This window comes from Rhinoderma darwinii, chromosome 2 (genome assembly GCF_050947455.1).
Source record: "Rhinoderma darwinii isolate aRhiDar2 chromosome 2, aRhiDar2.hap1, whole genome shotgun sequence".
Lineage (NCBI taxonomy): Eukaryota > Metazoa > Chordata > Amphibia > Anura > Rhinodermatidae > Rhinoderma > Rhinoderma darwinii.
In genome coordinates this window covers 185,102,474-185,130,038 of record NC_134688.1, presented here as the reverse complement: position 1 = coordinate 185,130,038, position 27,565 = coordinate 185,102,474, and positions in this window count along the sequence as shown.

Here is a 27,565-nt window from a genome sequence, read left to right as displayed (position 1 = left end):
TTTTGCTTGGAATATCAGAAACAGGATTGGCCTTCCTTTTCTTGGACCCCTTTCTACTGCCCCTAACTACATTAACCCAGCTACTTGCCTGACCCATGTCTTCACCCTTCAGTTCTACCCCACTAACTGCTTGCTCAGTCAGCAGCATGCTTCGCTCAAGATTGTCTATCGTCCTCAGTTCATTCTGCTACTCCAGATCTCTAATGCGAGCTTCCAGGTGAACAACATGCTCACATCTGAGGTATTCACCCTGGAACTCCGGCTCCAGTCATGCATACATATGGCAAACTGTGCACTGAAGAAAACCTCCAATCTTGCTGTCCATTGTCCCAGTGACAAAAAAACTGTGAACAATTGTTAAAGTAAAAGAAGAGTACTTACAGGGGCTTTAACTCCTCTTTTTAACTCCAGTTTTATAACTACACTTATATCACAAGCCACTTAATTCAGCTATCTCAGAATAGAGCTAGCTCAGAGTGAGTGCTGCAGGCTAATTTATATCACTTGTGAGCAGTTAACCCCTCCCCCTAGTCAGCTGCTCAGCAGGAAAGAAGCTGCAAAGAAAAAAAGGTTTTTAAATTGTGTCAGTTTTTGCTAGTTTCTATTTGCTAGCACTAAATTCAGCTATCTCGCACAGATTCACACACAGGAACACAGCAACATAATCCGGTTTTATAACTCCACTTATATCACAAGCCACTTAATTCAGCTAGCTCAGAACAGATTCAATACACTTTTTTCGCTAGATAAAGATCAAACAAAGTATTGGTATTCCCTGCAAAGTGTAGACATGGCCATTGTCAAATTGCCCAAGAGAACTATAGTTCCTGTGGTATATAGTTCAAACCTAAAGTTTCCAATGGATAGATACATTTAATAGGTTTTTAAAACACAGCTACATTGCTGCATTTAGTCAGTGTTCTGTGGCCATCGCTTGATCTGAAGTCTCTAAGAGCTTGAGAAGGTAGCTTAATGAATTATACAGATTTCAGGGTACGAAGGGACGATATCTTATCATCCTTCAGGTACATCAGTTTATCAGTGGATTGTCTATGTGACCCTGCGTCCGAGCAGATTAAATGGGTACTAACTTTCAAAACAATTTATACTAATCTAATATAGTATACCTGAAATAGATCAACTTTATATTTTACTTACTTGGAAAATCTTGTTGTTTTATCAATTTAAATTTGGTGTGAAGTTACTGCTACTAGGTGTCTCCCCCATGTAATCTGCTGTCCATCCCCTATTGTCAAACAATATCCATCTCTAGTTACAGAACAGAGGAGACAGACTGCAGGAAGTGGAGGTCTGTCTCTTCACAACCTACCCATAGAAGTCAATGGTGACAGGAGGGGGAGCTGAAGGAGGGATCAGAGAAAAGAGAGACACAGATTCAGACACGCTGCCCATTTTGGTCTGTTGAAAGGGGAGTGGGAGTAAGAGGAGGGAGCAGAGTGAGAGACACAGGCACACACAGACATGCAGCAGCTGCTGGTAAGATTTACGAGTCACCACAGTTCTAGATTCTCATTACTCTACTCAATACTGCTGTATAATGTCCTCCATGCTACTGCAGTTCCTATATATATATATATATATATATATATATATATATATATATATATATATATAAAGAGGGATAAATAAGCAGCACCGTTTTCCAAATACGGGCGGCCAGGGCGCAATATTCCTGTTTGGACACGTGACCAGTGTCCCCAGATACCAAGTTAAATTCTCCAAAATACGAGACAGCACCCCTTGTTAGTGAAAAAGTGGATTTATTCACCACATGCGACATTTCAGCCCTACTCGATGGGGCCTTTCTCAAGCATCTCAAGGGCTGAAACGTTGCATTTGGTGAAAAAATCCACTTTTTCACTAACAAGGTGTGCTGTCTCGTATTTTGGAGGATTTGACTATATATATATATATATATATATATATATATATATATATATATATATATACATATACACTAGATACACATAGAAGAGCAGGATTTTCGTCTTTTCTGTGTGTGCGGTGTATAGAAATGATGATATCAGTTAGGCTTTACACACTAGCTCAGAGATAACTGAGAAGAGATAGAGCATGCAGAAGCGAAAACTGCAACAAAAATGCAGAATACAATTCATATAATGGCCAGAAATAGTGTTAGTCCTTATGTACACACATATCAGCTTATTTTAAAAAGTCGCCTGAAAAGATAGATAAGCTTTGAGTTGGCCTCTAGGGCTATGGCCCCTTCTATGGCTGGGAGTGCTGGTACTAAAGCCCCTGTCTGGGGCTAACCCATCTAAATACTACTTGTGCAACCAGGAGTTTTCCCCAGAGTCACTATTTGGCTCAGAATTAGGCAATTTAATGCAGGAATTGTCTAATAAGAAGGAGAAATTAATTATTCTGATTCCTAAGCCTTTTCAGAAGCAATTCAGAAGAATACCTCCTTTCAGAAATCTAGACAGGGCAGAGGTAGATGATCCACAGAATAGGGGATACATGTGTGATCGCTGGGGGTCCGACCGCTGGGACTCCCAGCGATAAGAAGAACGGGGAACTGATAGTACCCCAAAGTGCTCCATGTGAAGCATGGGACTTCCGGGGTCTGTGTCTGGCTTGTGTGTCCGGAAGCTCCATAGAAATTAATGGAGTACCGGCCACGCATGCGCACCAGCCCCCTGTAGCTGATGCCACACAGACCCCCTGTAGGTGATGCCACACATACCCCCTGTAGATTATGCCACACACCCATCTGAGGCCTAAGGTTATAAAGCCCTTAGCCCAGTCTTGCACTCTCGATTGTACCAAAGCAACTTTGTGTTTCTCCATTTGAACCTGCAGAGGGAGTAGAGATGAAGTTCCTCTCTTTAAAGACTATCTTGTTAGCAATAACATCCGCTAATAGAGTCAGAGTACTACAAGACTTAGATGCTGTGGCACTACACATGACCTTTTTTCTAGAAAAAGTTTTGCTAACACTTCTTCCCTTTCAGACCAAAGGTTTCTTCTTTTGTTAACCAGATGATTTCTTTATCAGTTTTTTTTTTTCTCATCCAACTTCTGAAGAAGAAGAAGAAGAAGAGAGACTGCATACATTAGATGTAGCCAGATGTCTAAATATTTACATAGATAGGAACTGTGATCTCTGTAAGGTCGACAATCTGCTGGTATTATTTCAGGGGAAAGAATAAGGGAAACAAGGCATCCAAACCTTCCATCTCCAAATCAATTTAGCATATACTTTGGCCAAGCTAGAATCTCCTGAGTTTACTAAAGCCCATTCGACTAGGGCGATGTCTATTTTATTGGCAGAGAGTATAAATAAACCTATGTAAATGTGTGAAGAAATAAAGAAATATTAACTAACACAAGATACAAACATTTTTAAAGTACTCAAATGTGCCAGAAAATATGGGCTTTTTTATTGTACAAAACTATTACAGATGTTGTCCAATTAGAAAACCCTATTTGGATAGTAGTTTCTCTCCCTCCACCAGAAATAGTTTAGAGCTACACTTGATGTGCCTCTCACTCAAAGCTTGTAGAGGTGACCTTGAGCAGGCAAATAAGGCAAAGTGGTTGACTAAAACCGGAAAACACTTAAACAATGTTCTTTCATGTCACACAAAACTCTTGAATGTCATAAACCTAGTCATACCGGGGTTAATAAAATGATCATTTGCATTAGAAAAAAAAATGGAGGGGTTACAGAAAAAGTGTAAAAAAAAGATCTGAAGATAGAGATTATTATTATAGTGCTTTTCCAATGAGAAAAAAAACAACCAAACACAGACAGCAGGGGGGCCTTGTGCTAGAGGATTCTATGGGCCCCTCGGTCTCCAATAGCTCAGCATAGAACACCTCCCCTATGTCTCTAAAAAATCCACTATTAGGAAGCTGCTTTTAGGGTGTCTGTGGGACTCCTTAACTATTGGGCCTCTGTTCTGCTGAACAGGTTGCACATATTGTATGTTCATCCCTGGTCCCTGTATGTTAAAGGCTGATAAAATCTCTGAGAGTAGTTCCCATCCTAATCTGTATCGACATAATCAATATATACATCAACATTACCGATTTTCTATATCTCTTACATTTGGAGAAATTTGCAACATAACTGGAAGAAATCACAGAACCCGTGTCTGATCTTTCTTATTCTGTATTCCAACAGTGAACAGACTTTTAATTCAAATGAGTCTATAAATTTAGAGATCTTGGAAAAGCGAAAAGTAATGCCAGTCCTTGTGCCTTGTTGTGCCACTAGGTATAACTCATTCATGCTTTAAATAGTTTTCTTTGTAGAGGGGATTTTGTGCTCAGCAATTACTGCTATTCTTGCACTTTACAATTATGCTTGGTGTTATTCCTGCAACACCTGGGATTTTACACTAATTATCTTACAGTCATTTAATTTGGCTTCTCAGCAACTATTTCTAAGGTACAGCATTCAGTCACTTGTGTCACTTGTTTGCTGCTGAAGGCAAAAATAAAAAATATACCATTCAATGCACAGTGTAGTATGCTTTGCTAAACATATTCAGGCAGCCTTTCTGTGGCAGGAATTTTCAGGCTTTCATGCACAGTGTGGGAGCTATCTAGGTCTAGATCATTTGTGTAATGTTTTATTTACCAGCCTGACTTATTTTAAAGGGATATTAACGGCAATAGCTATTGAATGCTTTATCATCGAGGTTTCGGTCCCGTAACCAATCTTAATGAAAAATAGAACATAAATTGAGAACAAAAAACAATAGAAACCCACATTGACTACATAGAAGAACTGATCACTGTAACCTCTACAAACCAATTATTGTTCCACATGCTCCTGAAGGGTCACACTTTAATTGAAGGGCTCTATTTTTCCGTAAAACATTTCACAACATGGAGCACTTGAGAGTGATAACTTCGAAGTGAAGATTTAGAAAACAATGGGAAAGAATGATTTGGAAAAGTTGGTGAGTATAGATCAGACATGGGCAAACTACGGCCCGCGGGCCACATACGGCCCGTTAGGCTTTTTAATCCGGCCCGCCGAACTTGTCCAAATCATAGTAAAAACCTCCTTTTTTTTCCCCTTTCCCTGCAATGCCCACGTTTTCCCAATAGATGGCGCACTCAAAACACATTGACCGTTGCCTTAACGCCGAAGGACGGATATATCCGTCCTCAGCAGCTGCTAGTTCGCGCAGGAGGACGGATATATCCGTCCTGTGATGGCGCGGGTACTGCCAGTGTACCCACGCGATCAGCGGCAGGAGCACGGCTGTTATACACAGCCTGGCTCCTGCTGCAACTGCCGGAATCGAAGCGCGCTCCGATTCCGGCAGTTTAACCCATTAAATGCCGCTGTCAATAGTGACAGCGGCATCTAATGTGTTTGACAGAGGGAGGGAGCTCCCTCTGTCACCCGATCGGCGCCCCCGCAAGCAAATCGCGGGTCGCCGTCGGGTTTCCATGACAGCCGGGGGTCTAACAAAGACCCCCAGGTCTGTCTTCCGCAACTGCCTGTTTGGCGATGCCGGAGGCATGACCTAACAGGTTGCCTGTCAGTTTTACACTGACAGGCAATAATGCTTTGGTATACTAAGTATACCAAAGCATTATATATGCGATCGGCACATCGCATAGTGAAGTCCCCTGGTGGGACTTAAAAAAAAAATGTGAATCAGTTAAATAAAGTTTGTTGAAAAAAAAAAAAATAATTACAGTCAAAATCAAATAAAACTACTTTTTTTGCCCAAAAAGTGGTTTTATTCGGTAAAAGTGTCAAAACAAATAACACATACACATATATGGTATCCCCGCGATCATAACAACTTGACCAATAAAATGAACACATTAATGAAACCGCCGGATGTACGGCGTCCAAAAAACCCGCAAAAAACAACGCCAAAATTCTCTCTTTTCTCCCATTCCCCCCATAAAAAATAAAATAAAAGTTAATCTATAAGTCCTATGTACCCCAAAATAGTACTAATGAAAACTACGCATTGGCCCGCAAAAATCAAGCCCACGTACGGTCACATCGACGGAAAAATAAAAAAATGACGGCTCTTGGAACGCGGCGATGCAAAAACAAGTAATTTTTTTCTAAAAGGGTTTTTATTGTGCAAACATAGGAAAACATATAAAACCTTTACATATTTGGTATCCTCGTAATCGTGCCGACCCGTAGAATAAAGGTAACATGTTATTTATGCTGCATAGTAAAGGGCATAAATTTATAACGTGAAAATTAATGCTGGAATAGCTGCTTATTTTCAATTCTCTCCTAAAATAAAGTTAATAAAAGTTAATCAATATATTGTAAGCATCTAAAAATGGTGCAATTACAAAATACAACTCGTCCCGCAAAAAACAAGCCCTTATACGGCTATGTCGACGTAATAAAAAAAAAGTTACGACTCTTGGAATGCGACCATGAAAAAACAAAAAATAATCCTTGGTCATTAACGTGCAAAATGGCCCGGTCATTAAGGGGTTAATGTGGCGCGTATTTCTCTTTATTTCACTTTAATTTTCACTTCGTTTCACGTCACCATTAAGCCCTTCGGTTTTCAAAGAGTACAATATCAGCCGTCACTTTGCCACGAAGCATGCAAACTATGCTAGCAAGCAGTCAACACAAGAACGGGCGGCTACTGCTCAGAGGTTGGCAGCTAATTTACAGAGTCAACAGAACTTTTTTCTTGATAAATCACAGTGCGTATGTTATTTTAATCTATTTACATTTCCTTCTCCCAGTATCTGCGAAATAGTATGTAAATGCCATATCTTGCATATTCCTTGAGACAAATTTATTAACTGATAAGGGCTATTTTTCACATTTGAAAGACAGTTAATAAATTGGGTTGTAGTGTTCTTACTGTGCTATGAGGTTTGCACACACTACATTTAATGCTTTAGTATATCCGGCCCAAACACTCCCTCCAAATGCTCCTGGCCCGGCCCCTCTGTCAAATTTTAGAACCCATTGTGGCCCGCGAGTCAAAAAGTTTGCCCACCCCTGGTATAGATATTCTACAGTCAATTAGCCTTTTGACCAAAAGCTATCAGCTCCATACTTGCTACAAAGAGGCCCGTCTGAATATGCATGTCATTTCAATAAGGGAGGGAGATAAAGGGCTGCACCACAATTATTAGGTAAAACATGTGTATTGAACAGGTTTAAATAAGATTTCTCATGTAGACTACCCCTTTTTTAATTGAAGCTGGCTATGGAAAGCTTATCACTAGGGAAAGCAGCAACCAGCAATACATTTTTCCAGTAGCAGCTGCTGCAAGGGGAATGTAGTATTACATGCAGACCATCAAAATGAATTGCTAACCATGTAACACATGGACTGGCTGGGTCCATCAGAGCAAGAGCCGCTCTTTGTGAGTAGCTCACCATTATGGCTAGTAGAGGGGAGTCCCGAGTCAGGAACCCTCTTTTTGATGTCGATATAGAAAGGGGTAAACTTCATGAGAAAACCTCTTTCAGTCTGCAATGTTGGAAGACCATCAAACACTCCCTATAGACTCCCTTCGATTTTTCAGTTGATAAAGTCAAAATTGGAGTGATCTGCCATTAGTGAATGTTCTAAATATTTTCTTAGGGCAGGTTTTGGCGCTGTGCAAAAATTATAATTAACTTGTGTATTTATTAAAATTACATATTTTAAAGACGAGAAAATACATGTTACCATGTATTACATACTAAATATGAAAAACACTGGGTAAAACTGACATGGAAATGGACTGACAGGGAAATAAAACTTAAAGAGGCTCTGTCACCAGATTTTGCAACCCCTATCTGCTATTGCAGCAGATAGGCGCTGCAATGTAGATTACAGTAACGTTTTTATTTTTAAAAAAGGAGCATTTTTGGCCAAGTTATGACCATTTTTGTAGTTATGCAAATGAGGCTTGCAAAAGTCCAAGTGGGTGTGTTTAAAAGTAAAAGTCCAAGTGGGCGTGTATTATGTGCGTACATCGGGGCGTTTTTAATACTTTCACTAGCTGGGCGCTCTGATGAGAAGTAACATCCTCTTCTCTTCAGAACGCCCAGCTTGTGACAGTGCAGATCTGTGACGTCACTCACAGGTCCTGCATCGTGACGGCCACATCGGCACCAGAGGCTACAGTTGATTCTGCAGCAGCATCAGCGTTTGCAGGTAAGTCGATCTTACCTGCAAACTCTGATGCTGCTGCAGAATCAACTGTAGCCTCTGGTGCCGATGTGGCCGTCACGATGCAGGACCTGTGAGTGACGTCACAGATCTGCACTGTCACAAGCTGGGCGTTCTGAAGAGAAGAGGATGTTACTTCTCATCAGAGCGCCCAGCTAGTAAAAGTATTAAAAACGCCCCGATGTACGCACATAATACACGCCCACTTGGACTTTTAAACACACCCACTTGGACTTTTGCAAGCCTCATTTGCATAACTACAAAAATGGTCATAACTTGGCCAAAAATGCTCGTTTTTTAAAAATAAAAACGTTACTGTAATCTACATTGCGGCGCCTATCTGCTGCAATAGCAGATAGGGGTTGCAAAATCTGGTGACAGAGCCTCTTTAACTGTAACAACCAGTGTCAGTAAGCTGCTGCCAAGGCAAATTTGATCATTCACTACTTTAAAAGGGACATAGATGCACATGACGAGAACATACGAGTTCTACCACTTTATAATTCTCTAGTCCAACTGCGCATAGAATATTGTGTACAGATTTGGGCACCGGTTCACACTAAAGAGATAGTAGAGCTTGAGCGGATTCAATGGCAGGCAAACAAAATAATAAATCTAATGGTTGATTACACAGAAAGATTATTAAAATTAGGGTTGACGGCTGAAGGGTGACCTAATACCTATGTATAAATATGTCAATACAGAGGTCTCACTCTGTAGCATCCATGGCCACGGGCCGTCGGGTTTACTCACCTCCCGACGCCCGCAGCCATGGATCCTGGTCCCGATCTCCTTTCTAGGAGACGCCAGCGCTCACTTCCACTCCGGTCTGCTGTGTCCCGTAGGGTGCGCACGTACGCTCGTGCCCGCTCTTAAAGGGCCAGCACGTGCACACGAAAACAATCATCATCATCAATCCACATGATTTCCTGGTCTATAAGAAGGCCCCAGCTCTTCTGATCCTTGCCTGAGCGTTGTTAGTTTATCCCAAGTCTGTCTTGCAAATGGTCCCTTAGTATTTCCCGTTCCAGTTGTTACCCGTGCCCTGTTACCTGTCCCTGTATCCCCGTGCTGTGTTTTAGTTCCTGTGCCTACTAGTGTTGGAGCCGTGTCTACTGCACCTGCTGTCGTTTGCCACATCCAGTGTCTTCTGCCACGTCCAGTGTCTTCTGCTACGTTCAGTGTCTTCTGCCTCATCTTGTACTGCCCTGCCACGTCTGGCGCTACCTACTGTACCGACCTTCATCCGTGCTGAATCCTCAGCCACTGTTTGGACTAGTTCAGGCACCCAAGTGTTACGAATTGCTATAGACTTTTTGTATAGACTGTGACCTGGTCAGCTGCCTCTCCGCTACGGCAGAGAAGCCTAGTGGGTCCACATACCCTGTGACCGTGACACTCTCATTATCTATTTATACCCAGAACTGTAACTATAATAAGGGGGCATCCTATACATCTAAGGGTAAGAATGTTTCTACACAAACATAGAAGGGTATACTTTACTGTAAAAGGAGTGAGACTATGGATTTTCTGCAGGAGGAAGTTGTCATGGAGAAGTCACTGAAAAAGTTCAAAAGAGGCCTGGATGCCATTTTTTTTTAAGTTTATTAATATTACAAATTATGGGTACTAGATTACTGTAGATGGATTGTTGATCCAGTTATTTATTTTGACTTCCAAATTTAGAGTTGAGAAGGAATTTTCTTTCCTAATATTTCCATTCTCCGTATCAACATTGCAGGATAATAGACTGAACTGGGTGGACTCATGTATTTTTTCAGTCCTACAAACTATGTTACTTATTCTTAGAATTTTTTTTACCTAATAATATCAGTTGTTATACAAACTGGATGAATACTGTTAACACTTGTATTTCATGTATGAGTGCCGGTAGAATGTTATTTTGTTCATACCTATTAAAGGGAATGTGTCGCGAATTAAACCTTTTTTTTTTAAGTGTCGTTACTTATTTCTATTATATTTTTTTAAGTTTTTTGCTGTATTTTTTTTTCTTCCACATGGTGGAAAGTATTAAAAATCAAATAATAATTTGACATGTTTTCCTATGTTGGCCACCAGGGGGGAGCACTTCCCATAATTACAGCAAGGTGAATAAGGCAAAGCAACCTGACTCACAGCTGCTGTAAATGTGGGAGGGAATCTTCCCCCCCCCTCCCACAAGCCAGGAAAAGGTGTCTTCAAATTGCTAAGCAGTGTCCGGCAGCCATTTTGGGTGTGTTATAGGACACACCAAAAGGCTAAGGGTATATTCACACGCTTACTAAACAAAGGGAAAAGAGCTCATGATTTTCAGCCATTTTTTAATCAAACTCGCGTTTTTTAACGGCCGTTTTTGGAGCTGTTTTTCTATAAAGTCAATGAAAATCGGCTCCAAAAACGTCCCAAGAAGTGATGCGCACTTCATTTTGGTGGGCGTCTTTTTACGTGCCGGTTTTGGAAAACGACCACGTAAAAAACGCCCTGTCGGAACAGAACGCCGTATTTCCCATTGAAACCAATGGGCAGATGCTTGTAGGCGTTCTGCTTCCGATTTTTCAGCTGTAAACATTGTGTGTGGGCTTACCCTTAGGGCTTATTCAGACGAACGGGATATACGTCCCTGCAACGCGCGTTGCACAGACCTATATTAGTCTATGGGGCAGTGCAGACAGGTGCGTGATTTTCATGCATCGTGTGTCCGCCGCGTAAAAGTCACGACATGTCCGTTCTTTGAGCGTTTTTCGCGCATCACGCACCCATTGAAGTCAATGGGTGCGTGAAAGTCACGCATGTTGCACGGAAGCACTTCCATGGGACGCGCGTGATTCGCGCAACAGCGGTGAAAAGGATGAATGAAAACAGAAAAAGACCACGTGCTTTTCTGTTTACAAACATCCAAACGGAGTGTCATAATGATGGCGGCTGCGTGAAAATCACGCAGCCGCGCATCATATGGGGCTGACACATGGAGCTGTTAAGTGGCTTTTGCGCAGGCAAAACGCCGCGTTTTTTGCGTGCGCAAAAAGCACACGCTCGTGTGAATCCAGCCGGTGCATACTCCGCTCTGCCACACACATACACACAGGAAAAGTCTTAAAGGGGTCGTCCAGGAAAACATGGCACCGCACCTGTCCTCAGGTCGTGTGTTGTATTACTGCTCTGTCCTATTCACTTCAATGGAGGTGAACTGCAATACCAGACACAACCTGAGGAGAGGTGCGGCGCTGTGTCTCCAATCCGGACACTCCTTCTGTCCTGAAATGACCTGACGGGGGAGGCGGGTGTCAGAGCCACCCACCGCCATCACTGCAGACAGAACCACACAACTACGGCATGAGGGCAGGGCTTGTCCTGAGTGCACTGTCTCTTGTTATGGACAGATTTATAGTCGCATGAACCCCGTCTGATGAACCGGTAACCTAGGTCCGATCACATGACAGAGGGGGTCACCAAAAACCCTGTGCACCCTCAGCCCGTCCATCCAGCCCTTTCCTGGTTATATCTGCTTCTGGGAAAGCTGGGTGACCACCATTACCCCTCCTACTGGAGTGTGTTTAGCGATGTGACTAATGAACCTCTCACACTCCAGTAGGAGGGGTAATGGTAGTCATCCAGCTTTCCAAGACCCCTGAACGGTAAATCTCTCTAGTTGTGCTGAGACTGTTTGGGGAGGTGACTAATGAACCTCTCAGTCTCAGCACAACTAGAGAGATTTACCGTTCAGGGGTCTGGGAAAGCTGGGTGACCACCATTACCCCTCCTACTGGAGTGTGAGAGGTTCATTAGTCACATCCCCAAACACACTCCAGTAGGAGGGGGTACTGGTGGTCACCCAGCTTTCCCAGACCCCTGAACGATAAATCTCCAGTTGTGGTGAGACTGAGAGGTTCATTAGTCACATCCCCAAACAGTCTCAGCACAACTAGAGAGATTTACCGTTCAGGGCTTTCCCTGTACAGTTACATCATGTGTCCTTCATACAGGGGGGCGTTAGGGGGGGGGGGTGTCCCGTCGGGGGGGCGGGCCCGTTAGGGGTGGGGGCCCGTTGGGGGGGGGCCGTCGTGGGTCACGAGAGCGGGGGTCTGTAAGATAGAGAGTGCAGAGTCTGCGCAGTACAGAGCCAGAGAGCAGAATCAATGGAACGGCTCCCGTTCATTGACTCCTATGCACTGTAGCTGCCGTATTCCATTTCTGTATGTGTCGTTAATCGACACATACAGAGATGAAAAACAAAATGGCAGCCCCATAGTGAAGTAAAAGTTAGAAAAAAGAAAATAGTAAAACACAAACACACAAATAAATAAAATGTATTTTAATAACATACTACAAGGAATATTATATAAACATTTTTTTTTCCACAACACCCGTCCTTTAAGATGGTCTGTAATAAAATGTATATATATTTTATTATTTACTGTCATGTTGTATTTATATATTTTAGTTGTATCACCAGTCTAAGAAAATGTAGGTGCCTCAATGGGGCCTGCAAACCTTGCAACAATAGTCAATCACCAAGCCAAATATATTCACTGTGACATGCACATGTGACGGTCTTCATCCAATATAGCGTAGTAGTAATATTTTCGGACGGCAGGGGGTAAAGTGAACCCGCCATGTCATATGGGATTTCTGGTGGCTAGACCGGGAAGCGGATTCCGGGGGACCCTCGGCTTTTCACCCTCCAACCCTTGTAGAGGGTCTTGCTCTTCAGGGTGAAAAATCCCCTGATCGCTGAACCCCCAGAAATAGTCTCCCGATACAACAAGCGATAAATAACCAACGGAATAGAAGTGACAAATGGCGTACTTACTATTTAGGCATACAGTTTCGATTGTGAATCCGTAGCGGTAGTTGTAGGCAGTGGTACTGAAGAATAGTAGGGGTCATGTTCCAGGGTCGGTAGGTAGGAGACAAACAAGAGTAATCGATGATATAGTCCAATAGTTAAAAAACAGCAGACACAGAACCAGGCTTGAAGAGGGAGCAACCTTAGGGGGAGTTCAAACTGAATTTTTTTATGAGTTTTTTTACGCGAAAACCGTGTTGAAAAATGCACCAAAAAACGGCCGAAAATGCCTCCCATTGATTTCAATGGGAGGCGGATGCGTTTTTTTCCCGAGAGCGGAAGAACCGGCTCGTTGGAAAAAGAAGGGACATGCCCTATCTTCGGGCGTTTATGCTTCTGACCTCCCATTGACATCAATGGGAGGCAGAAGAAGCGTATTTTGCGTATTTGTGTTGGTTCCCTATATGATTATTTTCCTTAGTTAGCCAACGAGATGGAGCTAGCTACCCTGCCTCTGACACTAAACAATCAGCGTGAGGGTAGTTCATGCCCCATTGGCTAACTACAGAAAATTAGTATAGAATGAGCCAACACGACAGTGGGCCATATCTCTGGAACAGGGGGTCCAAGAAAAAAAAAAACAGCTCAGTAATCAGGGAGTCAGCGCTATTCAGGTCAGTAAACCAGTTTAACTTATATGACCTAGTGACAGGTCTTTAGAGACAAACAAAATATGTTTCCAAAAGGTTAAAGCTAGCCATAGACAGTAGGGGAAATGGCAATTCACTGAAACCTGTTTAGTCAGAAGTTGAATGAATGCTGCTTCACAGACCAAAAATATATTATTTTTATAAAAAGTATTTAGAAAGTTGCACAAAACACACTGATAGATATCTTTTTCAAAAAAAAATAAAATATATATATATATTTCCAAGGTGCACATAGCCTTTATCAAACATCTTTCAAGTGACTGGTAGCATTTTCTTATACACTTGTATAAACAGATTTTTGTATAATTAGCAATATACTTATGCAAGTATGTTCAGAAATTGCACTAAAATGTCTGTTTTACAGAATTGGGGTATGTTCACACGCTGAGCCAAAAACGTCTGAAAATACGGAGCTGTTTTCAAGGGAAAACAGCACCTGATTTTGGGTATGTTCACACGCACTAATTACGGACGTAATTCAGGCGTTTTACGCGTTGAAATACGCCCGAAATTACGTCTTGAATGCGTTGACAAACATCTGTCCATTGAAAGCAATGGGCTGACGTTTGTCTGTTCACACGAGGCGTAAATTTACACGTCACTGTCAAAAGACGGCGCGTAAATAGATGCCCGCGTCAAAGAAGTGACCTGTCACTTCTTGGGGCGTATTCGACGCGCCGTATTCCCATTGAAGCCAATGTTATTCTGCTGAAAAGTGTTTCAGGCGTTTGGACGCCCATTGTGCGCGTATTTTGTGGCGTTACGGATGAAAATACGCGCGAAAATACGCTCCGAAATACGCCCCAAACATCAAAAGCCCTCCCCCAAGGGGTGTTGCCAATGCAGCGATTTTCAAAGGCCATTTTAGGCATTTTTAAGCTAGTTTATAAAAATCCCATATTTGACTGCTTCAGCATGGCACCCCCAACGTACAGGAGGATGCACATACACGTGGATGCCCTCATCTCAGAAGTAAGTACCAAATGATAGCCATAATGTTGCTTGGATTTGGTTTAGAGGGGGTGGAATTTGCTTGTACACTGAAGACACTATGCAGGTGCAACCATGTGTCTAGGCCCTGTTTTCTCATTTCTGTCATGTGTTTTGTGAATCTGCGTATCTTTACATACATGGCCACAATCTACCCATACCCAATGCAATGTATGTACTGTTGAACTTGTCTTCTGGAACATGCCATTTGGGTAGCAACAACTGCACATGCAATTGCGCACAGACCTCACAGCGCATGTGTAGCTGTTTTTAACTAACTAACTGTCCACTCTCTCTGTTTGAAAGTCCTCAATGTTAAAGCTGGCCACATTGCTTTCTTGTCCTTTGCTCTGTGTAGGCAAATTTTTTCCGCAATGTGTGCTGCATATTTGTATCATTTATGGTGTGTTGAAGGTCTGCCGCACATGTGCTCTTTATGTGTGAATTTTCAATTTTCACTTGCGGATGGTTGCTGTGTGTTTGGAGCACAGCAATGGGTCCACACCACACAATCCCTCCTGGCTTGCATTTGCTTGCATGTACAACCCCCGCGAGTAGCATTACGCACTTTACTTGATGGAGTAACCAGAGTACTTAGATTAGCAGTTAAATTTGTAATGTGAATTTGGGATTCAAAAAAAAGATTACCATGTGTGTGTTGTTATTTTGTGGCACTGCATAAACTAAGCCATCTGGCGAAGTTAAAGGAACAGTGTCATCACCCAAAAAAAATTTCATATGTTCAAGATGTTAGTGCTTTATTAAAAACGTTTAGATTTATTTGTGTGTTTGTGTTTTACTTTTTCTTATTTTTACACTTTTTCTTCCCTATGGGGGCTGCCATTTTTTGTTCCATTTCTGTCTGTGTCGATTAACGACACATACAGACATGGAATACGGCAGCCACAGTCCCATAGGGACTGCGAACGGCTCCCGTCCCATTGACTTCAGTGTACGGCGTCTGTGTGGGAACTGCGCATGCGCCGCTCCCACACAGTCCAATTCGAAATTGGCGCCGTCCGGCGCCATTTTCCTGTGGACCGGAAGTCGCGGCCGGACAGTAATATTACTACTTCCGGTCGCGGCTTCCGGATTTGTGCACTTGGACCAGCGGCAGCAAACGGAGCGGACGGGCCGGAGGGAGCCGCGGCGGCAGGAGCAGGTAAGAGATTTCAATGTATGTTCGTGTTTGTGTGTGTTTACTACTGTATGTAAACCTACTACACTGTGTGTTAGCTCAAAAAATGGCGACACACAGTGTAGGAGGTTACACCGTTCAAACCCCTCGTTTATCCCGGCACTAGCCAGGATAAAGGAGGGGGGGATGCTGAGAGCTCACTAGAGCGAGGGCTTTTAACCCAATGTTGCAATGCTGCAATTTTGGGAATAGCTCCATCTAGTGACCAAAAATGGGTAGTATTATAAATTAGAATTAATTTATAATATTTCCTGACTATTTCCTGACTCGTGAAAAAAATAAAAAAAATTTGAACAATGTTTAATCACCCACACACTAAATGTTTAATTTTTAAAAAAAAAACATGTTTTTCTGGCAACACATTCCCTTTAAAGAGGCTCTGTCACCAGATTTTGCAACCCCTATCTGCTATTGCAGCAGATCGGCGCTGCTATGTAGATTACAGTAACGTTTTTATTTTAAAAAAACGAGCATTTTTGGCCAAGTTATGACCATTTTTGTATTTATGCAAATGAGGCTTGCAAAAGTACAACTGGGCGTTTTGAAAAATAAAAGTACAACTGGGCGTGTATTATGTGCGTACATCGGGGCGTTTTTACTACTTTTACTAGCTGGGCGTTCTGATGAGAAGTATCATCCACTTCTCTTCAGAACGCCCAGCTTCTGGCAGTGCAGACACAGCCGTGTTCTCGAGAGATCACGCTGTGACGTCACTTCCCCAGGTCCTGCATCGTGTCAGACGAGCAAGGACACATCGGCACCAGAGGCTACAGATGATTCTGCAGCAGCATCGGCGTTTGCAGGTAAATCGATGTAGCTACTTACCTGCAAACGCTGATGCTGCTGCAGAATCAACTGGTGCCGATGTGGCCGACACGATGCAGGACCTGTGAGTGACGTCACAGATCTGCACTGCCAGAAGCTGGGCGTTCTGAAGAGAAGTGGATGATACTTCTCATCAGAACGCCCAGCTAGTAAAAGTAGTAAAAACGCCCCGATGTACGCACATAATACACACCCAGTTGTACTTTTACTTTTCAACACGCCCAGTTGTACTTTTGCAAGCCTCATTTGCATAAATACAAAAATTGCCATAACTTGGCCAAAAATGCTCGTTTTTTAAAAATAAAAACGTTACTGTAATCTACATTGCAGCGCCTATCTGCTGCAATAGCAGATAGGGGTTGCAAAATCTGGTGACAGAGCCTCTTTAATGCAGGTTCCTTACACTTTGATTTGTCATTTATGTTTGGTTTTAATTTGCCTTGGTCTGTTGTAAAGGTGGAGTCTCGCCCTAATCTATGGAATAAGCAGGTGCCAGGTTATTCCAATCGGGCCCTGAGACAGGACTCCTGGGAGGAGATATGCGTGGCACTGTACCCCGACTGGGTGAGGCGGCCCAATAAGGAGCAGGGTGAAATTGGTGAGTGTTTGTCATGTGTCCATGTAGGTCAATAGAATCATGATGTTTTGTGTTTATACAGGGAAATGGTGTGTCTCGGCCCAGCAATGTTTTTCTGATGACAGGCGGAACTGACTCACAGGAGCAAGTACATTTTCGCATCTGAAATACACACATCTTAGCTGGGTTGGTTTGAACCCACACTTAACTTTATTTATAAACTACAGACCAAGGGTACATTTACTTGAAAGGAATAGTGTGATCTTGGGGTCCACAGTTCATGTTGCCTATTTGTTGCAGAGAAAGACCTCCAGATCCACTGCAAAAGTGTCCGTGACCGGTTCATGCGGGACATGAAGAAGGCTGAGAGGAGTGGCTCATCTCCGGCACACGGGTCACAATGCCCGTACCACGGGCAGCTGCTGTTCCTTCTGCCCAACAGGGCACTCCGCCAGTAAGTGTTTTTCCATCAATTTGTAAAGCACTACGTGTTGTTTAATGGTGTATTGCAGCTCATTGGTAAGCATAGGGGTTGAGGGCTAGGTATTGTTCAGCAATTTTTCAAGAAAGGATGAGAGACATGTGTGCTGCCCAAAGACATCATATTCTCCTTTAACATTCTCAGATCCTCGGGCAATGTTCGGCCTCCGATGGAGGAGGATACCCCTGCAGTACAGGAACAGCAGCTGAGGGACAGGGAACCAACTCCTTCAACTTCTCGGCAGGCACCTGCGGAAGCGGAGCAGGAATCGGCATCAGAGGTGGAACCTTGTGCCTTCTCTCCGCCCTCCGAAGTGGGCGATCAAAATACTGCCCCACCTGCTGCCACCCAGATGCCAGTTGCCAGCCCAACCCCTCTGCCACCCCCCACCCACTCTCCTCCCACATGACACCGATCTCGGAAGACCCTCCGGACAATGGAAAGGCAACTGGAAGTTGAGTCGAACGCCATGTCCTTTATCCGGAGGGTCGACGGCGATGACGAGTACGATTTCTTTGGCTACGCCGTTGCAATCTCGCTGCCGCCAGTGGCAACGCCATGTTTGCCACTCTTACATGGCTTACACTCTAGCCGCGGGGGCAGCCTTTGAGATCGCAGCCCCACTCCCACCCCTGGAGGAGCTTGTCTTCAACCTCCATAGGGCAACTGGCGTGAGGGAGCCATCGTCCGCAATGCACCTGAGCCCACGACCCGTCAGTGTCTCCACCCAGACGGAGACACCACAGCCCCCACCCTCCTCAGCCATTCCCTCTGCTGCATCCCAGGTCATGGAACCTAGGTTCCCTTACCCACCCTCCCAATACGCAACCAGTGGCTTTAGCCAGATTTATACCCAACATTTCCCACCCCATTATCCTGCCCCTTCAAATTATGACTCTCCTCCCCGTTTTTACGCAAATGTAGCCCCTTCCCTTCTGTTGTTTACCAGTCATGTTATGTGTTCATGGTTTGAAGGTTTTTAACCTCCAAAAACTATTTTGTGTTGATTGATGGAGCATTTCAGGCAATGGTGTAATTACTCAATATGAAAGCTAGGCGGAAAGTAAAATATTTCAGTAGTTTTATTGGCTGTAACTTTTTAAGATCACAACCCACAACATTGGTATAAACACAAAGGCACACATGGACAAACAAAGCAAGACAACTAACATTATCTGCCGAGTTGACAACACACATATTTGTAGGTGCTCGGATATTACCACCATTACTGCAGATTGTCACTACCAACAGTTGGCAGGTTCCAGCCGTTTGAACGTGCCTTCCGCCATGCCACATTGCTCCAACACATAGTGTCTCATAAGGGGGGTGGATGTCTGATCCGTATCCACAATTTTCTTCGCCAAATCCAAACATCTTTCGGCTACTCCTGGATGGGCTGCTGCTCACTGCGGCTGGAATCCTGCCAGGACACTGCACCTTCGGGACTCATGAAGTAGTCAGTGAAGGCATCTCTCACCTGTACTCCATGGTTGGATGGTCTCCCTAAATTCCAGTGGATGTGGGGGTCACGGAAAGCTGTCTGTGTCTCCACCTCCACGTCACCACGCTCCTGATCCCGAACATAGTTGTGAAGAACACAGGCAGCTTTAATTACCCCATCAACTGTGGATGCATCCAGCTGAAGTGCACAGGTAAAGACCCTCCACTTACTAACCAAGATCCCAAAGGTGCACTCCACGAAGCGTCGTGCCCGGCTCAGCCTCTCATTGAAGACTCTCTTCCGGGCATCTAGTCTCATCCGTGGGTATGGGCGCAGCAGGTTCTGCATCAGTGGAAAAGCCTCATCCGATACCAGAACGAAGGGGACTGGGTGCGTGGTACCAGGAAGAGGTTGGGGAGGAGGTAGAGTTACCTGATCTGTCAGTATGAGTCTCCCTAAATTTGATGTCCGTAGCGCCCGGGAGTCCCCAGTGATTCCATATGCGCCGACGTCAATAGCAACAAACTTGTACGATGCATCAGCCACCGCCATCAGGACCACTGAAAAATACTTCTTGTAGTTGAAGTAATGTGATCCTGACCGAGGTGGCTGCTGCACACGTACGTGCTTACCATCGACGGCGCCTATGCAATTGGGGAAATCGGCCACAGATTGAAAGCCTGCTGCTACCTGCGACCAAATCTCACGAGTCGGACTGGACATAGCAATGGGCTGCAAATACTGCCAGATCACCCGGCATGTGCACCTGACAATTCCACTGACGGTGGATTTGCCAGCACGGAATTGCAGGTGCAGGGATGAATAACTCTCCCCTGTTGCAAGAAATCTGGAAAAAACTGAAAAAAAACCTAATTAGACAAAACTCCTTACAAGGTACAACAACATTACATTACTCTAGCAAACACATTAGTAAACCAGACATGAGTTGCCAGGCCAGTCCTAACCTAAAATCCAGCACAATGTTTAAAACAAGCCCTCAAACATATACAAACACACCGCAACGTGATCAGCAGCCTCTCAACAGGTGGAATGGACGTCCGCATAGTGTTATCCTGCCTCCTAAGGTGGGGCCCTAGAATCTCAGCCAGCCTGTCAAAAGCCGGGATTGACATGCGCACAAATGAATAGAACTTTTCAGGAAACCTGTTGAGACAGACACAATATAAAATGCATCCTGAGACGCAAAAATGCTTGAATTCATTTTCCAACAACAAACAACCACTAATTGAAAAAGGGAAGTTGGGGATGTGGGTCGCGCATTTTTATAGGCCTGGAATACAAGCACAGCCCCTAGTGGGTTGGATTTGGCCTACGCATGGAACATGGCCAAAAAACGCTTCGAATTCCGAGCGTAAAATACGGCTGAATTAACGCGACGTAAACGCGCACAAAAACGCGCCAAATGACGCCCTGAAAAAAAAACGCCCGGAATTACACCTCTAAGACGCCTGAAATTCCAAGGCGGATTCTGTCAATTACGCTCCGTAAATTACGGACGTTTTTGACGCTGTCGTGTGAACATACCCTTTCAGACGTTTTTTGAGCAACTCACATTTTTCGCAGCGTTTTTACGCCGTTTTCGCGCCGTTTTTTCGGCCGTTTTTGTAGCTGTTTTCAATAGAGTCTATGAGAAAACGGCTCCAAAAACGTCCCAAGAAGTGTCCTGCACTTCTTTTGACGAGGCTGTAATTTTACGCGTCGTCTTTTGACAGCTGTCAAACGACGACGCGTAAATTACAGGTCGTCGGCACAGTACGTCAGCAAACCAATTCAAATGAATGGGCAGATGTTTGCCGACATATTGGAGCCGTATTTTCAGGCGTAAATCGAGGCATAATACACCTCGTTTACGCCTGAAAATAGGTCGTGTGAACCCAGCCTAAGACTTATGTATAATGTAATACATTCTACTAAGATAATTATAATTATTGGCAGTGGGTTACGCAGTAAAAGTTATGACGAAATAATAATAATCATAATAATATTATATAAGCATCATTGACCTTTTTTTTATATTTCCATCACTATGTATTGTATTTATGACATCTGCTGCCTGTATATCTGCCCTTAGCGAGTTTGAATCACTGACTATTGTCATTTTACTTCAGTACCTAAAATATATTAACCTTGCTTTCTCACCTTGCTATAGATTTATAGGAGAAAGGGCTTAGGTTGCCCTCATGTTTATGGTAAGTTTCCTGCACTAACAATAAAGGAAATATAGCGGAAATAAATTATTACTTTTAGGAAGCTGTAAGCAGGTTCACATAAGGTTCAGCTGTATTTTCGGATTGTTTCCATTTATCCGATAAATCAAGACAGTAAGAAGGTAAACTGCATAAGATGAGCTTCACTATAATATAGCATCATAAAAGTTAAAGATCATCGTAAATCATGTACATAATGAATTGCCAAATGAACAAATGCAAAATAAGTGATTCATTTACATCTAAAATTGACATTTGTTTTTGTAGGAAAAGTTTGAAATGCAATATATCTGTTTCAGAGTGGATCCAGCACTTTCATATGGTCTAATATTTACTGATCAAGCAGCTAAATCTGTCTATTATGACTTTCTTAAAGTAACCATTCACCTTAGAACACCAATTTAGATATTATATATACAGTAGTTCCATATAGTAGTATACATAAGAAATTGAGCACATAATACATTACTTATCTTGTAGATATCCTGAGTTACATCCATATTGTAGCCCAAGCCTTCACTATATCCTGGAAAAGTCAGTATTCCAACATCACCATATCAGCTAAGGTAGCTACTTAAAGAGGCTCTGTCGCCACATTATAAGGCCCCATGTACACAAACTTATTTTTTTCCTCCTGTAAATACTGGAGTAAATATGGGTCCATTGTCACACGTATTCCACCAGTATTTACGGACCCGTGCCCATAAATACAGGTCCGGTGTCACCAGTATTCCCCCCTAATTTACGGACCCGTTTTCTCTGCACTAATCGGCAGCCCCTTCTCTCTATCAGGATAGAGAGAAGGGGCAGCCCTTTCAGGCAGAGTTTCCGCAGCGTATGAAAGTAAAAAAAAAAGTTCATACGTACCACGGACGTTGTCTTGGTGACGCGTCTCTCTCTTGACATCCAGTCTGACCTCCCTGGATGACGCGGCAGTCCATGTAACCACTGCAGCCTGTGATTGGCCTGGGATTGGCTGCAGCGGTCACATGGGATGAAATGTCATCCTGGGAGGCTGGACTGGAGGAAGAAGAAGTAGTTCTGGGTAAGTTAACTTTTAATACTATTAACTCCAGCGGTAGTTACTGTCCCGGGTGTTGAAAGAGTTACTGCTGATCAGTTAACTCTTTCAGCACCCTGGACAGTGACTATCCCCCGACGTCGCCTAGCAACGCTCCCGTAATTACGGGTGCAAACACGTAGCCACCCATAATTTTGGGAGCCCCATAGACTTCTATGGGCCTGCCCGTGCCGTTATTACGGCCTGAAATGGGACATATTCTATATTTTTCAACGTCGCATGCACCTTCCCGTAAGCATACGGGAAGGTACCCTTGGCCAATAGAAGTCTATGGGCCCGTAATTACAGGCCGTAATTACAGCTCGTAATTACGGGTGTTTTTACGTTCGTGTGCATGCGGCCTATGTACCCTATCTCCTACAGTTTGTGTCGGACTTAATCATAGCACAGCGTGATCTCGCGAGGTAACGATGTGAATGACAGCATAGCAAGATCACGCTGTGCTGTATGAGTAAGTCCCACACAAACTTTACCAAAGTGTCGGGAGCAGTGGCGTAACTAACGCTGTAGCAGCCATAGCGGCTGCTACATGGCCCAAAGCATGAGGGGGCCCATGCCACCTGCCAGCACGGGACCCCCCCATGGCCGGAGGCTCTGCTAGCAGCCGCTATGGCTGCTACAGCGCGACGTAACTGAAGAGCCCGTTCCTACAAAAGACATGCATCCTCTATCCACGGGATAGGGGATATATGTGTGATCGCTGCGATGCCCAGCGATAAGGACCGAAAATCCCCCTAAGTTCTCCATGACAAACCTCGGACTATCGGTGTCTGTCGGCAGCTCCATAGAAATTAATTGTGCACCAGTTGTGCTTGTGCGCATGCGTGACCAGCGCTCCTTTCATTTTTATTGAACTGCACAAGCCCCGGAAGTCCGAGGTTTCTCATGGAGAACTTGGGGGAACCTTCGGTCCCCCGTTCTCCTTATCGCTGCCAGCGATCACACATGTATCCCCTATCCTGTGGATAGGGGATAAATCTCTTTTGTAGGACAAACTATAGGCCATTTTTTTGGGGGGGTTGGCGGCTGTATGGCGATATCTACAGGGGAGGCTGTATGGCGTTCTCTACAGGGGGGCTGTATGGTGTTCTCTACAGGGGGGCTGTATGGCGTCATCTACAGGGGGGCTGTATGGCGTTATCTACAGGGGGGTTTGGGGCTGTATGGCGTTATCTACAGGGGAGCTGGATGGCGTTATCTACAGGGGGCTGGATGGCGTTATCTACAGGGGGTGCTGTATGGCGTTATCTACAGGGGGTGCTGTATGGCGTTATCTACAGGGGAGGGCTGTATGGTGTTATCTACAGGGGAGGGCTGTATGGTGTTATCTACAGGGGAGGGCTGTATGGTGTTATCTACAGGGGGGCATTATCTACAGGGGGGCTGTAAGGCATTATCTACAGGAGGCTGTGTGTGGCGCTATCTACAGGGGGCTGCAAGGTGCTATCTATAGGGGGTGCTGTGTGGCAGAATCTATAGGGAGGCACTATCTAAAGGGGGGGTTGTGTGATACCCAGGGGATGGGGGGACACAGTCAAAAGTTGTCTATCGGTCCCAGTCTTTCCTAGTTACGCCCTGGTCGGGAGTGTGAATAGACATCGCGCCCTGGCTGGAGCTGATGTCTATTTACTCTCAAGACACTTCAGTAAAGTTAATGTGGGTGTATGTGGCAGCACAGCGTGATCTCGCTAAATCACACTGTGCTGAGTACAAATGTACATGAATGGAGAAAAGTGTATGACGCCGATTGGTCAGTGTCATACACTTCTCTTTACAACGCCCACTTGGTAAAAAGGTAAAAAATGCTCAGTTGTCTATTAAGAAACTAATTAGCATAAACCTTAAATTGTTCATAACTTGCTCAAAAATGATAATTTTTCAAAATAACAAACACTTATCTGCATTACAGCGCCGATCACATTATGTAGGAGATAAGGCAATAATAATGTGGTCACAGAGCCTCTTTAAAAAATAACTTTTAATCATTACTCTTAACATTTTTTTATTAATAGACCATCAGAACAGGCAACATACACAATTATAGGTTGTCAGACATAATCGCAACCTAAAAAAGGCCAATCCAACCCACTGACCAGATATCGCAGAAATGATGCAAAAGGGTAAGGATGTAAGTGTCTATTCAATGACCACCGTCTCAATAAACCCAAATAATTGCAGCAAACAACAATAATGGGTGGAAAATGGGTGGATCTTACCAGACTTGTAGGATGATGCAGCGTAGTGCATTCACTGAGATAAATGATAGCAGATGCTTTATCCCTCCAGGTCTGGAAAAAAGAGACAATAACTATCTCCAAAACTCACCCTACTGCTAGGAGAACAACAGGCCAAATATTCAGTCATGTTACTGACCCTAGAAAAAGGAGGAAAATTGCCAGCACAGCCCTATCCCTACACTATACAGACCCTATATATATAATTCTATCATCCCAACACGTTTCTTCCCCCTTGGGACATTAATGATGTATTGGGCCATCCCCTCAGATTACATTAAAGAAGGGCAGATCGCTTAGGGACAGACTGGATCATAGTAATTTTTCCCCAGAAGTAAGAGCTCAGTGACGCCATCCAGTCTGTGCCTAAATACACCTCCCTGCTCCACCTCCCATCAGCGCTTCGTGCCAAACGGAGAGAGGGGAAGTGTGCATGCCCATGCTGCTTAGCGTCTAACGTCAAACGCCAGATAGGTGGAGTTAAGCACTGTGAGCCGTTGCTATGGTGCCAGTTAGTTAGGAAGGAGGCGTCGCCGCGTGCGGCCATCATGCCTTATAAGCTATAGACACCTTTGAGGGCATTTATTTTTTCACCCCTTTCCGCAGCAGCCATTCTTTGATTTTTAATTTTCGTTTTTCACTCGTCACTTTTGAAGCTCCATAACTCTGTTATTTTTCTGTCAATAGAGTGGTGTGAGGGCTTATTTTTTGCGGGAGGAGTAGTACTTTCTAGCTGAAAAGAAATTCTTTGCGGGCTGAAATTGGAAAAAACTGAGATTCCTCAATAGTTTTTTGGGTTTTGTTTTTACTGCTTTTACCGTGTGGTAAACACGACAACTTAACGTTATTCTGTGGACTAATACGATTATGGTGATATTAAATTTATATATTTTTTATATATATTTTACTACTTTTAAAGAAAAATAACTTTTTGTTAAAAAAATTTGATTTGTATCGCCACATTCTGAGAGCCATAACTTTTTTATTTTTTCATCGATTGAGCGGTGTGATGGCTCATTTTTTGTGGGATGAGCTGTAGTTTTTATATGTATTATTTTTTGGTACAAATATTTTTTGATCACTGTTTATAAAAAATTTTGGGGAGCTATGTTGACCACAAAACAACGATTTTTGTGTTTTAAATGTTTTTATTTTTTACGGCGTTCACGTGCACATTAAATAATGCTATATTTTAATAGTTCATACTTTTACGGATGCAGCCCATTCCAGTTTTGTCAACTTTTTGATTTTTTTACATTACCTTAGGGAAACATGGAAAAAGGTTATTTTTTTTAACTTTTCATTTTATATTTTATTTTCACTACTAAAAACTTTATTTTACTTTTTTTTTTTACACATTTCATTAGTCCCTCTAGTAGCCTTTAGGGATAGACTGGGTAGCATCACTGAGCACTTATTTTGAAAGGTCTCACGCTGCCTTTCACTACTGCAGCGTGGGCTCGCCTGATGGACCGTAACTTCCTGGGATCCCAGTGAGCTTGGCTTGTTTGGACTTGTGGTTTTACTGAATCATAGCCCTCTGTAATCTGTAATGTAATTTATTATCATGGCAAAAACAAAAACTTTTTCTAATGGCCATATGGTAATGGTGCTAGCTAATTTTTGACCCCAATCTTTGCATTGTCATTGTGGGTTTGTACACTCTCCTATTTAATACTTCATGAAATTATTGTTGATGCAATTTTTTAAAACATTTGTTTAAAAAAGTTTTTTCTAAAAAGTTTTCCTCAATAATGGTGACTCTTTTGTCTAAAATGTGGCAATCAAAATAATATTTTCCATTTTAAAAATAAATAATTTGAAATAACTGTCAGAAATATATTCCCAATATATAATCTGTGAATCCCCTGATGACTCCCAAGAGGGAAGAAACGTGTTGGGATGATAGAATTATATATAAGGTCTGTATAGTGTAGGGATAGGGCTGTGTTGGCCATTTTCCTCCTTTTTCTAGGGTCAGTAATAGAGATGATCGAAACGGGACAACCGAACCCGGTTTCGGTCCGAACATCGTGAAAAGTTTGGTTCGCAGCGAATCCGAACCCGTTTTGACCGAACCCGGCTACATTTTGGCGCCTGCCACATGTTAAATGTAAAATGGAGGATTTCAAAATATCACCTGACATCAGACTACCCCATAATGCCTTGCAAATGGCTCTCCCAGCCAATCGGGAGGCAGCATAGGGGCGGGCTCAAGCCTGCAATAAAAGTCTATGCGCGGAGCTCAGCGGTCATTTTAGAGACAGGAGCTGTAGGGATAACATCTCTGTGCAGTAAGGGAAAGCTTTAGGAATCCAGCAATCGAAGGGGCTCATCCACTACAGCGGGAGTCTACTCTACTCTCAACAATCAACATCCAAATTGCAATACAAATTCTCCATTTGCCAAGCCAGTGTGTGAATAAGCTTTTATAAGGGGCTCATCCCCGTTGCATGGGTTAACATCCAACTTGCAATCCAGGCAGGCAGCTGTAGTACTACAATGCCCAGCATTCCCTGAGTGCACAGTGGCTGATAGAAATTCTCATTCATTGCCATTTGCCAAGCCAGTGTGTGAATAAGCTTTTAGAAGGGGCTCATCCCCGTTGCATGGGTTAACATAACAATCCAACTTGCAATACAGGCAGCCTTTGTAGTACTACAATGCCCAGCATTCCCTGAGTGCACCGTGGCTGATAGAAATTCTCATTCATTGCCATTTGCCAAGCCAGTGTGTGAATAAGCTTTTAGAAGGGGCTCATCCCCGTTGCATAGGTTAACATAACAATCCAACTTGCAATGCAGGCAGCCTTTGTAGTACTACAACGCCCAGCATTCCCTGAG